This window comes from Macaca mulatta, chromosome 1 (assembly GCF_049350105.2).
Source record: "Macaca mulatta isolate MMU2019108-1 chromosome 1, T2T-MMU8v2.0, whole genome shotgun sequence".
Classification (NCBI taxonomy): domain Eukaryota; kingdom Metazoa; phylum Chordata; class Mammalia; order Primates; family Cercopithecidae; genus Macaca; species Macaca mulatta.
Window position 1 is genome coordinate 92,980,835 of NC_133406.1, and position 13,839 is coordinate 92,994,673.

Consider the following 13,839-nt stretch of genomic DNA (forward strand, 5'->3'; position numbering starts at 1 on the left):
TGAGAAACTGCTTAGTGTTCTGTTAATTCATCTCACAGAGTTACATCTGTATTTCGTGGATCTCTTTGCTAGCCTTATTTCTATGGAATCTGGGAACAGATATTTCGGATCCCTTTGAAGACTATAGGGCCAAAGGAAATATCCTGCGATAACAAAGAGAAAGAAGCTTTCTGAGAAACTTCTTTGTGTTCTGTGAAATCATCTCACAGAGTTACAGCTTTCCCCTCAAGAAGCCTTTCGCTAAGACAGTTCTTGTGGAATTGGCAAAGTGATATTTGGAAGCCCATAGAGGGCTATGGTGAAAAAGGAAATATCCTCAGATGCAATCTGGAAAGAAGCTTTCTGAGAAACTGCTTAGTGTTCTGTTAATTCATCTCACAGAGTTACATCTTTATTCGTGGATCTCTTTGCTAGCCTTATTTCTGTGGAATCTGAGAACAGATATTTCGGATCCCTTTGAAGACTATAGGGCCAAAGGAAATATCCTGCGATAACAAAGAGAAAGAAGCTTTCTGAGAAACTTCTTTGTGTTCTGTGAAATCACCTCACAGAGTTACAGCTTTCCCCTCAAGAAGCCTTTCGCTAAGACAGTTCTTGTGAAATTGGCAAAGTGATATTTGGAAGCCCATAGAGGGCTATGGTGAAAAAGGAAATATCCTCAGATGAAATCTGGAAAGAAGCTTTCTGAGAAACTGCTTAGTGTTCTGTTAATTCATCTCACAGTGTTACATCTGTATTTCGTGGAACTCTTTGCTAGCCTTATTTCTGTGGAATCTGAGAACAGATATTTCGGATCCCTTTGAAGACTATAGGGCCAAAGGAAATATCTTCCGATAACAAAGAGAAAGAAGCTTTCTGAGAAACTGCTTAGTGTTCTGTGAATTCATCTCACAGAGTTACATCTGTATTTCGTGGATCTCTTTGCTAGCCTTATTTCTGTGGAATCTAAGAACAGAGATTTCGGATCCCTTTGAAGACAATAGGGCCAAAGGAAATATCCTCCAATAACAAAGAGAAAGAAGCTTACTGAGAAACTTCTTTGTGTTCTGTGAAATCATCTCACAGAGTTACAGCTTTCCCCTCAAGAAGCCTTTCGCTAAGACAGTTCTTGTGTAATTGGCAAAGAGATATTTGGAAGCCCATAGAGGGCTATGGTGAAAAAGGAAATATCCTCAGATAAAATCTGGAAAGAAGCTTTCAGAGAAACTGCTAAGTGTTCTGTGAATTCATCTCACAGAGTTACATCTGTATTTCGTGAATCTCTTTGCTAGCCTTATTTCTGTGGAATCTGAGAACAGATATTTCGGATCCCTTGGAAGACTATAGGGCCAAAGGAAATATCCTGCGATAACAAAGAGAAAGAAGCTTTCTGAGAAACTTCTTTGTGTTCTGTGAAATCATCTCACAGAGTTACTGCTTTACCCTCAAGTAGCCTTTCGCTAAGACAGTTCTTGTGGAATTGGCAAAGTGATATTTGGAAGCCCTTAGAGGGCTATGGTAAAAAAGGAAATATCCTCAGATGAAATCTGGAAAGAAGCTTTCTGAGAAACTGCTTAGTGTTCTGTTAATTCATCTCACAGAGTTACATGTGTATTTCGTGGATCTCTTTGCTAGCCTTATTTCTGTGGAATCTGAGAAAAGATATTTCGGATCCCTATGAAGACTATAGGGCCAAAGGAAATATCCTGCGATAACAAAGAGAAAGAAGCTTTCTGAGAAACTTCTTTGTGTTCTGTGAAATCATCTCACAGAGTTACAGCTTTCCCCTCAAGAAGCCTTTCGCTAAGACAGTTCTTGTGGAATTGGCAAAGTGATATTTGGAAGGCCATAGAGGGCTATGGTGAATAAGGAAATATCCTCAGATGAAATCTGGAAAGAAGCTTTCTGAGAAACTGCTTAGTGTTCTGTTAATTCATCTCACAGAGTTACATCTGGATTTCGTGGATCTCTTTGCTAGCCTTATTTCTGTGGAATCGGGGAACAGATATTTCGGATCCCTTTGAAGACTATAGGGCCAAAGGAAATATCCTGCGATAACAAAGAGAAAGAATCTTTCTGAGAAACTTCTTTGTGTTCTGTGAAATCATCTCACAGAGTTACAGCTTTCCCCTCAAGAAGCCTTTCGCTAAGACAGTTCTTGTGGAATTGCAAAGTGATATTTGGAAGCCCATAGAGGGCTAGGGTGAAAAAGGAAATATCCTCAGATGCAATCTGGAAAGAAGCTATCTGAGAAACTGCTTAGTGTTCTGTTAATTCATCTCACAGAGTTACATCTGTATTTCGTGGATCTCTTTGCTAGCCTTATTTCTGTGGAATCTGAGAACAGAGATTTCGGATCCCTTTGAAGACTATAGGGCCAAAGGAAATATCCTCCGATAACAAAGAGAAAGAAGCTTTCTGAGAAACTTCTTTGTGTTCTGTGAAATCATCTCACAGAGTTACAGCTTTCCCCTCAAGAAGCCTTTCGCTAGGACAGTTCTTGTGTAATTGGCAAAGAGATATTTGGAAGCCCATAGAGGGCTATGGTGAAAAAGGAAATATCCTCAGATGAAATCTGGAAAGAAGCTTTCTGAGAAACTGCTTAGTGTTCTGTTAATTCATCTCACAGAGTTACATGTGTATTTCGTGGATCTCTTTGCTAGCCTTATTTCTGTGGAATCTGAGAAAAGATATTTCGGATCCCTATGAAGACTATAGGGCCAAAGGATATATCCTGCGATAACAAAGAGAAAGAAGCTTTCTGAGAAACTTCTTTGTGTTCTGTGAAATCATCTCACAGAGTTACAGCTTTCCCCTCAAGAAGCCTTTCGCTAAGACAGTTCTTGTGTAATTGGCAAAGAGATATTTGGAAGCCCATAGAGGGCTATGGTGAAAAAGGAAATATCCTCAGATAAAATCTGGAAAGAAGCTTTCAGAGAAACTGCTTAGTGTTCTGTGAATTCATCTCACAGAGTTACATCTGTATTTCGTGAATCTCTTTGCTAGCCTTATTTCTGTGGAATCTGAGAACAGATATTTCGGATCCCTTTGAAGACTATAGGGCCAAAGGAAATATTCTCCGATAACAAAGAGAAAGAAGCTTTCTGAGAAACTTCTTTGTGTTCTGTGAAATCATCTCACAGAGTTACAGCTTTCCCCTCAAGAAGCCTTTCGCTAAGACAGTTCTTGTGGAATTGGCAAAGTGATATTTGGAAGCCCATAGAGGGCTATGGTGAAAAAGGAAATATCCTCAGATGAAATCTGGAAAGAAGCTTTCTGAGAAACTGCTTAGTGTTCTGTGAATTCATCTCACAGAGTTACATCTGTAATTCGTGTATCTCTTTGCTAGCCTTATTTCTGTGGAATCTGAGTACAGAGATTTCGGATCCCTTTGAAGACTATAGGGACAAAGGAAATATCCTCCGATAACAAAGAGAAAGAAGCTTTCTGAGAAACTTCTTTGTGTTCTGTGAAATCATCTCACAGAGTTACAGCTTTCCCCTCAAGAAGCCTTTCGCTAAGACAGTTCTTGTGGAATGGGCAAAGTGATATTTGGAAGCCCATAGAGGGCTATGGTGAATAAGGAAATATCCTCAGATGAAATCTGGAAAGAAGCTTTCTGAGAAACTGCTTAGTGTTCTGTGAATTCATCTCACAGAGTTACATCTGTATTTCGTGGATCTCTTTGCTAGCCTTATTTCTGTGGAATCTGGGAACAGATATTTCGGATCCCTTTGAAGACTATAGGGCCAAAGGAAATATCCTGCGATAACAAAGAGAAAGAAGCTTTCTGAGAAACTTCTTTGTGTTCTGTGATATCATCTCACAGAGTTACAGCTTTCCCCTCAAGTAGCCTTTCGCTAAGAGAGTTCTTGTGGAATTGGCAAAGTGATATTTGGAAGCCCATAGAGGGCTATGGTGAAAAAGGAAATATCCTCAGATGCAATCTGGAAAGAAGCTTTCTGAGAAACTGCTTAGTGTTCTGTTAATTCATCTCACAGAGTTACATCTGTATTCGTGGATCTCTTTGCTAGCCTTATTTCTGTGGAATCTGAGAACAGATATTTCGGATCCCTTTGAAGACTATAGGGCCAAAGGAAATATCCTCCGATAACAAAGAGAAAGAAGCTTTCTGAGAAACTTCTTTGTGTTCTGTGAAATCATCTCACAGAGTTACAGCTTTCCCCTCAAGAAGCCTTTCGCTAAGACAGTTCTTGTGAAATTGGCAAAGTGATATTTGGAAGCCCATAGAGGGCTATGGTGAAAAAGGAAATATCCTCAGATGAAATCTGGAAAGAAGCTTTCTGAGAAACTGCTTAGTGTTCTGTTAATTCATCTCACAGAGTTACATCTGTATTTCGTGGAACTCTTTCCTAGCCTTATTTCTGTGGAATCTGAGAACAGATATTTCGGATCCCTTTGAAGACTATAGGGCCAAAGGAAATATCTTCCGATAACAAAGAGAAAGAAGCTTTCTGAGAAACTGCTTAGTGTTCTGTGAATTCATCTCACAGAGTTACATCTGTATTTCGTGGATCTCTTTGCTAGCCTTATTTCTGTGGAATCTGAGAACAGAGATTTCGGATCCCTTTGAAGACTATAGGGCCAAAGGAAATATCCTCCAATAACAAAGAGAAAGAAGCTTTCTGAGAAACTTCTTTGTGTTCTGTGAAATCATCTCACAGAGTTACAGCTTTCCCCTCAAGAAGCCTTTCGCTAAGACAGTTCTTGTGGAATGGGCAAAGTGATATTTGGAAGCCCATAGAGGGCTATGGTGAATAAGGAAATATCCTCAGATGAAATCCGGAAAGAAGCTTTCTGAGAAACTGCTTAGTGTTCTGTGAATTCATCTCACAGAGTTACATCTGTAATTCGTGTATCTCTTTGCTAGCCTTATTTCTGTGGAATCTGAGTACAGAGATTTCGGATCCCTTTGAAGACTATAGGGCCAAAGGAAATATCCTCCGATAACAAAGAGAAAGAAGCTTTCTGAGAAACTTCTTTGTGTTCTGTGAAATCATCTCACAGAGTTACAGCTTTCCCCTCAAGAAGCCTTTCGCTAAGACAGTTCTTGTGGAATGGGCAAAGTGATATTTGGAAGCCCATAGAGGGCTATGGTGAATAAGGAAATATCCTCAGATGAAATCTGGAAAGAAGCTTTCTGAGAAACTGCTTAGTGTTCTGTTAATTCATCTCACAGAGTTACATCTGTATTTCGTGGATCTCTTTGCTAGCCTTATTTCTATGGAATCTGGGAACAGATATTTCGGATCCCTTTGAAGACTATAGGGCCAAAGGAAATATCCTGCGATAACAAAGAGAAAGAAGCTTTCTGAGAAACTTCTTTGTGTTCTGTGAAATCATCTCACAGAGTTACAGCTTTCCCCTCAAGAAGCCTTTCGCTAAGACAGTTCTTGTGGAATTGGCAAAGTGATATTTGGAAGCCCATAGAGGGCTATGGTGAAAAAGGAAATATCCTCAGATGCAATCTGGAAAGAAGCTTTCTGAGAAACTGCTTAGTGTTCTGTTAATTCATCTCACAGAGTTACATCTTTATTCGTGGATCTCTTTGCTAGCCTTATTTCTGTGGAATCTGAGAACAGATATTTCGGATCCCTTTGAAGACTATAGGGCCAAAGGAAATATCCTGCGATAACAAAGAGAAAGAAGCTTTCTGAGAAACTTCTTTGTGTTCTGTGAAATCACCTCACAGAGTTACAGCTTTCCCCTCAAGAAGCCTTTCGCTAAGACAGTTCTTGTGAAATTGGCAAAGTGATATTTGGAAGCCCATAGAGGGCTATGGTGAAAAAGGAAATATCCTCAGATGAAATCTGGAAAGAAGCTTTCTGAGAAACTGCTTAGTGTTCTGTTAATTCATCTCACAGTGTTACATCTGTATTTCGTGGAACTCTTTGCTAGCCTTATTTCTGTGGAATCTGAGAACAGATATTTCGGATCCCTTTGAAGACTATAGGGCCAAAGGAAATATCTTCCGATAACAAAGAGAAAGAAGCTTTCTGAGAAACTGCTTAGTGTTCTGTGAATTCATCTCACAGAGTTACATCTGTATTTCGTGGATCTCTTTGCTAGCCTTATTTCTGTGGAATCTAAGAACAGAGATTTCGGATCCCTTTGAAGACAATAGGGCCAAAGGAAATATCCTCCAATAACAAAGAGAAAGAAGCTTACTGAGAAACTTCTTTGTGTTCTGTGAAATCATCTCACAGAGTTACAGCTTTCCCCTCAAGAAGCCTTTCGCTAAGACAGTTCTTGTGTAATTGGCAAAGAGATATTTGGAAGCCCATAGAGGGCTATGGTGAAAAAGGAAATATCCTCAGATAAAATCTGGAAAGAAGCTTTCAGAGAAACTGCTAAGTGTTCTGTGAATTCATCTCACAGAGTTACATCTGTATTTCGTGAATCTCTTTGCTAGCCTTATTTCTGTGGAATCTGAGAACAGATATTTCGGATCCCTTGGAAGACTATAGGGCCAAAGGAAATATCCTGCGATAACAAAGAGAAAGAAGCTTTCTGAGAAACTTCTTTGTGTTCTGTGAAATCATCTCACAGAGTTACTGCTTTACCCTCAAGTAGCCTTTCGCTAAGACAGTTCTTGTGGAATTGGCAAAGTGATATTTGGAAGCCCTTAGAGGGCTATGGTAAAAAAGGAAATATCCTCAGATGAAATCTGGAAAGAAGCTTTCTGAGAAACTGCTTAGTGTTCTGTTAATTCATCTCACAGAGTTACATGTGTATTTCGTGGATCTCTTTGCTAGCCTTATTTCTGTGGAATCTGAGAAAAGATATTTCGGATCCCTATGAAGACTATAGGGCCAAAGGAAATATCCTGCGATAACAAAGAGAAAGAAGCTTTCTGAGAAACTTCTTTGTGTTCTGTGAAATCATCTCACAGAGTTACAGCTTTCCCCTCAAGAAGCCTTTCGCTAAGACAGTTCTTGTGGAATTGGCAAAGTGATATTTGGAAGGCCATAGAGGGCTATGGTGAATAAGGAAATATCCTCAGATGAAATCTGGAAAGAAGCTTTCTGAGAAACTGCTTAGTGTTCTGTTAATTCATCTCACAGAGTTACATCTGGATTTCGTGGATCTCTTTGCTAGCCTTATTTCTGTGGAATCGGGGAACAGATATTTCGGATCCCTTTGAAGACTATAGGGCCAAAGGAAATATCCTGCGATAACAAAGAGAAAGAATCTTTCTGAGAAACTTCTTTGTGTTCTGTGAAATCATCTCACAGAGTTACAGCTTTCCCCTCAAGAAGCCTTTCGCTAAGACAGTTCTTGTGGAATTGCAAAGTGATATTTGGAAGCCCATAGAGGGCTAGGGTGAAAAAGGAAATATCCTCAGATGCAATCTGGAAAGAAGCTATCTGAGAAACTGCTTAGTGTTCTGTTAATTCATCTCACAGAGTTACATCTGTATTTCGTGGATCTCTTTGCTAGCCTTATTTCTGTGGAATCTGAGAACAGAGATTTCGGATCCCTTTGAAGACTATAGGGCCAAAGGAAATATCCTCCGATAACAAAGAGAAAGAAGCTTTCTGAGAAACTTCTTTGTGTTCTGTGAAATCATCTCACAGAGTTACAGCTTTCCCCTCAAGAAGCCTTTCGCTAGGACAGTTCTTGTGTAATTGGCAAAGAGATATTTGGAAGCCCATAGAGGGCTATGGTGAAAAAGGAAATATCCTCAGATGAAATCTGGAAAGAAGCTTTCTGAGAAACTGCTTAGTGTTCTGTTAATTCATCTCACAGAGTTACATGTGTATTTCGTGGATCTCTTTGCTAGCCTTATTTCTGTGGAATCTGAGAAAAGATATTTCGGATCCCTATGAAGACTATAGGGCCAAAGGATATATCCTGCGATAACAAAGAGAAAGAAGCTTTCTGAGAAACTTCTTTGTGTTCTGTGAAATCATCTCACAGAGTTACAGCTTTCCCCTCAAGAAGCCTTTCGCTAAGACAGTTCTTGTGTAATTGGCAAAGAGATATTTGGAAGCCCATAGAGGGCTATGGTGAAAAAGGAAATATCCTCAGATAAAATCTGGAAAGAAGCTTTCAGAGAAACTGCTTAGTGTTCTGTGAATTCATCTCACAGAGTTACATCTGTATTTCGTGAATCTCTTTGCTAGCCTTATTTCTGTGGAATCTGAGAACAGATATTTCGGATCCCTTTGAAGACTATAGGGCCAAAGGAAATATTCTCCGATAACAAAGAGAAAGAAGCTTTCTGAGAAACTTCTTTGTGTTCTGTGAAATCATCTCACAGAGTTACAGCTTTCCCCTCAAGAAGCCTTTCGCTAAGACAGTTCTTGTGGAATTGGCAAAGTGATATTTGGAAGCCCATAGAGGGCTATGGTGAAAAAGGAAATATCCTCAGATGAAATCTGGAAAGAAGCTTTCTGAGAAACTGCTTAGTGTTTTGTGAATTCATCTCACAGAGTTACATCTGTAATTCGTGTATCTCTTTGCTAGCCTTATTTCTGTGGAATCTGAGTACAGAGATTTCGGATCCCTTTGAAGACTATAGGGCCAAAGGAAATATCCTCCGATAACAAAGAGAAAGAAGCTTTCTGAGAAACTTCTTTGTGTTCTGTGAAATCATCTCACAGAGTTACAGCTTTCCCCTCAAGAAGCCTTTCGCTAAGACAGTTCTTGTGGAATGGGCAAAGTGATATTTGGAAGCCCATAGAGGGCTATGGTGAATAAGGAAATATCCTCAGATGAAATCTGGAAAGAAGCTTTCTGAGAAACTGCTTAGTGTTCTGTTAATTCATCTCACAGAGTTACATCTGTATTTCGTGGATCTCTTTGCTAGCCTTATTTCTATGGAATCTGGGAACAGATATTTCGGATCCCTTTGAAGACTATAGGGCCAATGGAAATATCCTGCGATAACAAAGAGAAAGAAGCTTTCTGAGAAACTTCTTTGTGTTCTGTGAAATCATCTCACAGAGTTACAGCTTTCCCCTCAAGAAGCCTTTCGCTAAGACAGTTCTTGTGGAATTGGCAAAGTGATATTTGGAAGCCCATAGAGGGCTATGGTGAAAAAGGAAATATCCTCAGATGCAATCTGGAAAGAAGCTTTCTGAGAAACTGCTTAGTGTTCTGTTAATTCATCTCACAGAGTTACATCTGTATTCGTGTATCTCTTTGCTAGCCTTATTTCTGTGGAATCTGAGAACAGATATTTCGGATCCCTTTGAAGACTATAGGGCCAAAGGAAATATCCTGCGATAACAAAGAGAAAGAAGCTTTCTGAGAAACTTCTTTGTGTTCTGTGAAATCATCTCACATAGTTACAGCTTTCCCCTCAAGAAGCCTTTCGCTAAGACAGTTCTTGTGAAATTGGCAAAGTGATATTTGGAAGCCCATAGAGGGCTATGGTGAAAAAGGAAATATCCTCAGATGAAATCTGGAAAGAAGCTTTCTGAGAAACTGCTTAGTGTTCTGTTAATTCATCTCACAGAGTTACATCTGTATTTCGTGGAACTCTTTGCTAGCCTTATTTCTGTGGAATCTGAGAACAGATATTTCGGATCCCTTTGAAGACTATAGGGCCAAAGGAAATATCTTCCGATAACAAAGAGAAAGAAGCTTTCTGAGAAACTGCTTAGTGTTCTGTGAATTCATCTCACAGAGTTACATCTGTATTTCGTGGATCTCTTTGCTAGCCTTATTTCTGTGGAATCTGAGAACAGAGATTTCGGATCCCTTTGAAGACTATAGGGCCAAAGGAAATATCCTCCAATAACAAAGAGAAAGAAGCTTTCTGAGAAACTTCTTTGTGTTCTGTGAAATCATCTCACAGAGTTACAGCTTTCCCCTCAAGAAGCCTTTCGCTAAGACAGTTCTTGTGGAATGGGCAAAGTGATATTTGGAAGCCCATAGAGGGCTATGGTGAATAAGGAAATATCCTCAGATGAAATCCGGAAAGAAGCTTTCTGAGAAACTGCTTAGTGTTCTGTGAATTCATCTCACAGAGTTACATCTGTAATTCGTGTATCTCTTTGCTAGCCTTATTTCTGTGGAATCTGAGTACAGAGATTTCGGATCCCTTTGAAGACTATAGGGCCAAAGGAAATATCCTCCGATAACAAAGAGAAAGAAGCTTTCTGAGAAACTTCTTTGTGTTCTGTGAAATCATCTCACAGAGTTACAGCTTTCCCCTCAAGAAGCCTTTCGCTAAGACAGTTCTTGTGGAATGGGCAAAGTGATATTTGGAAGCCCATAGAGGGCTATGGTGAATAAGGAAATATCCTCAGATGAAATCTGGAAAGAAGCTTTCTGAGAAACTGCTTAGTGTTCTGTTAATTCATCTCACAGAGTTACATCTGTATTTCGTGGATCTCTTTGCTAGCCTTATTTCTATGGAATCTGGGAACAGATATTTCGGATCCCTTTGAAGACTATAGGGCCAAAGGAAATATCCTGCGATAACAAAGAGAAAGAAGCTTTCTGAGAAACTTCTTTGTGTTCTGTGAAATCATCTCACAGAGTTACAGCTTTCCCCTCAAGAAGCCTTTCGCTAAGACAGTTCTTGTGGAATTGGCAAAGTGATATTTGGAAGCCCATAGAGGGCTATGGTGAAAAAGGAAATATCCTCAGATGCAATCTGGAAAGAAGCTTTCTGAGAAACTGCTTAGTGTTCTGTTAATTCATCTCACAGAGTTACATCTTTATTCGTGGATCTCTTTGCTAGCCTTATTTCTGTGGAATCTGAGAACAGATATTTCGGATCCCTTTGAAGACTATAGGGCCAAAGGAAATATCCTGCGATAACAAAGAGAAAGAAGCTTTCTGAGAAACTTCTTTGTGTTCTGTGAAATCACCTCACAGAGTTACAGCTTTCCCCTCAAGAAGCCTTTCGCTAAGACAGTTCTTGTGAAATTGGCAAAGTGATATTTGGAAGCCCATAGAGGGCTATGGTGAAAAAGGAAATATCCTCAGATGAAATCTGGAAAGAAGCTTTCTGAGAAACTGCTTAGTGTTCTGTTAATTCATCTCACAGTGTTACATCTGTATTTCGTGGAACTCTTTGCTAGCCTTATTTCTGTGGAATCTGAGAACAGATATTTCGGATCCCTTTGAAGACTATAGGGCCAAAGGAAATATCTTCCGATAACAAAGAGAAAGAAGCTTTCTGAGAAACTGCTTAGTGTTCTGTGAATTCATCTCACAGAGTTACATCTGTATTTCGTGGATCTCTTTGCTAGCCTTATTTCTGTGGAATCTAAGAACAGAGATTTCGGATCCCTTTGAAGACAATAGGGCCAAAGGAAATATCCTCCAATAACAAAGAGAAAGAAGCTTACTGAGAAACTTCTTTGTGTTCTGTGAAATCATCTCACAGAGTTACAGCTTTCCCCTCAAGAAGCCTTTCGCTAAGACAGTTCTTGTGTAATTGGCAAAGAGATATTTGGAAGCCCATAGAGGGCTATGGTGAAAAAGGAAATATCCTCAGATAAAATCTGGAAAGAAGCTTTCAGAGAAACTGCTAAGTGTTCTGTGAATTCATCTCACAGAGTTACATCTGTATTTCGTGAATCTCTTTGCTAGCCTTATTTCTGTGGAATCTGAGAACAGATATTTCGGATCCCTTGGAAGACTATAGGGCCAAAGGAAATATCCTGCGATAACAAAGAGAAAGAAGCTTTCTGAGAAACTTCTTTGTGTTCTGTGAAATCATCTCACAGAGTTACTGCTTTACCCTCAAGTAGCCTTTCGCTAAGACAGTTCTTGTGGAATTGGCAAAGTGATATTTGGAAGCCCTTAGAGGGCTATGGTAAAAAAGGAAATATCCTCAGATGAAATCTGGAAAGAAGCTTTCTGAGAAACTGCTTAGTGTTCTGTTAATTCATCTCACAGAGTTACATGTGTATTTCGTGGATCTCTTTGCTAGCCTTATTTCTGTGGAATCTGAGAAAAGATATTTCGGATCCCTATGAAGACTATAGGGCCAAAGGAAATATCCTGCGATAACAAAGAGAAAGAAGCTTTCTGAGAAACTTCTTTGTGTTCTGTGAAATCATCTCACATAGTTACAGCTTTCCCCTCAAGAAGCCTTTCGCTAAGACAGTTCTTGTGGAATTGGCAAAGTGATATTTGGAAGGCCATAGAGGGCTATGGTGAATAAGGAAATATCCTCAGATGAAATCTGGAAAGAAGCTTTCTGAGAAACTGCTTAGTGTTCTGTTAATTCATCTCACAGAGTTACATCTGGATTTCGTGGATCTCTTTGCTAGCCTTATTTCTGTGGAATCGGGGAACAGATATTTCGGATCCCTTTGAAGACTATAGGGCCAAAGGAAATATCCTGCGATAACAAAGAGAAAGAATCTTTCTGAGAAACTTCTTTGTGTTCTGTGAAATCATCTCACAGAGTTACAGCTTTCCCCTCAAGAAGCCTTTCGCTAAGACAGTTCTTGTGGAATTGCAAAGTGATATTTGGAAGCCCATAGAGGGCTAGGGTGAAAAAGGAAATATCCTCAGATGCAATCTGGAAAGAAGCTATCTGAGAAACTGCTTAGTGTTCTGTTAATTCATCTCACAGAGTTACATCTGTATTTCGTGGATCTCTTTGCTAGCCTTATTTCTGTGGAATCTGAGAACAGAGATTTCGGATCCCTTTGAAGACTATAGGGCCAAAGGAAATATCCTCCGATAACAAAGAGAAAGAAGCTTTCTGAGAAACTTCTTTGTGTTCTGTGAAATCATCTCACAGAGTTACAGCTTTCCCCTCAAGAAGCCTTTCGCTAGGACAGTTCTTGTGTAATTGGCAAAGAGATATTTGGAAGCCCATAGAGGGCTATGGTGAAAAAGGAAATATCCTCAGATGAAATCTGGAAAGAAGCTTTCTGAGAAACTGCTTAGTGTTCTGTTAATTCATCTCACAGAGTTACATGTGTATTTCGTGGATCTCTTTGCTAGCCTTATTTCTGTGGAATCTGAGAAAAGATATTTCGGATCCCTATGAAGACTATAGGGCCAAAGGATATATCCTGCGATAACAAAGAGAAAGAAGCTTTCTGAGAAACTTCTTTGTGTTCTGTGAAATCATCTCACAGAGTTACAGCTTTCCCCTCAAGAAGCCTTTCGCTAAGACAGTTCTTGTGTAATTGGCAAAGAGATATTTGGAAGCCCATAGAGGGCTATGGTGAAAAAGGAAATATCCTCAGATAAAATCTGGAAAGAAGCTTTCAGAGAAACTGCTTAGTGTTCTGTGAATTCATCTCACAGAGTTACATCTGTATTTCGTGAATCTCTTTGCTAGCCTTATTTCTGTGGAATCTGAGAACAGATATTTCGGATCCCTTTGAAGACTATAGGGCCAAAGGAAATATTCTCCGATAACAAAGAGAAAGAAGCTTTCTGAGAAACTTCTTTGTGTTCTGTGAAATCATCTCACAGAGTTACAGCTTTCCCCTCAAGAAGCCTTTCGCTAAGACAGTTCTTGTGGAATTGGCAAAGTGATATTTGGAAGCCCATAGAGGGCTATGGTGAAAAAGGAAATATCCTCAGATGAAATCTGGAAAGAAGCTTTCTGAGAAACTGCTTAGTGTTTTGTGAATTCATCTCACAGAGTTACATCTGTAATTCGTGTATCTCTTTGCTAGCCTTATTTCTGTGGAATCTGAGTACAGAGATTTCGGATCCCTTTGAAGACTATAGGGCCAAAGGAAATATCCTCCGATAACAAAGAGAAAGAAGCTTTCTGAGAAACTTCTTTGTGTTCTGTGAAATCATCTCACAGAGTTACAGCTTTCCCCTCAAGAAGCCTTTCGCTAAGACAGTTCTTGTGGAATGGGCAAAGTGATATTTGGAAGCCCATAGAGGGCTATGGTG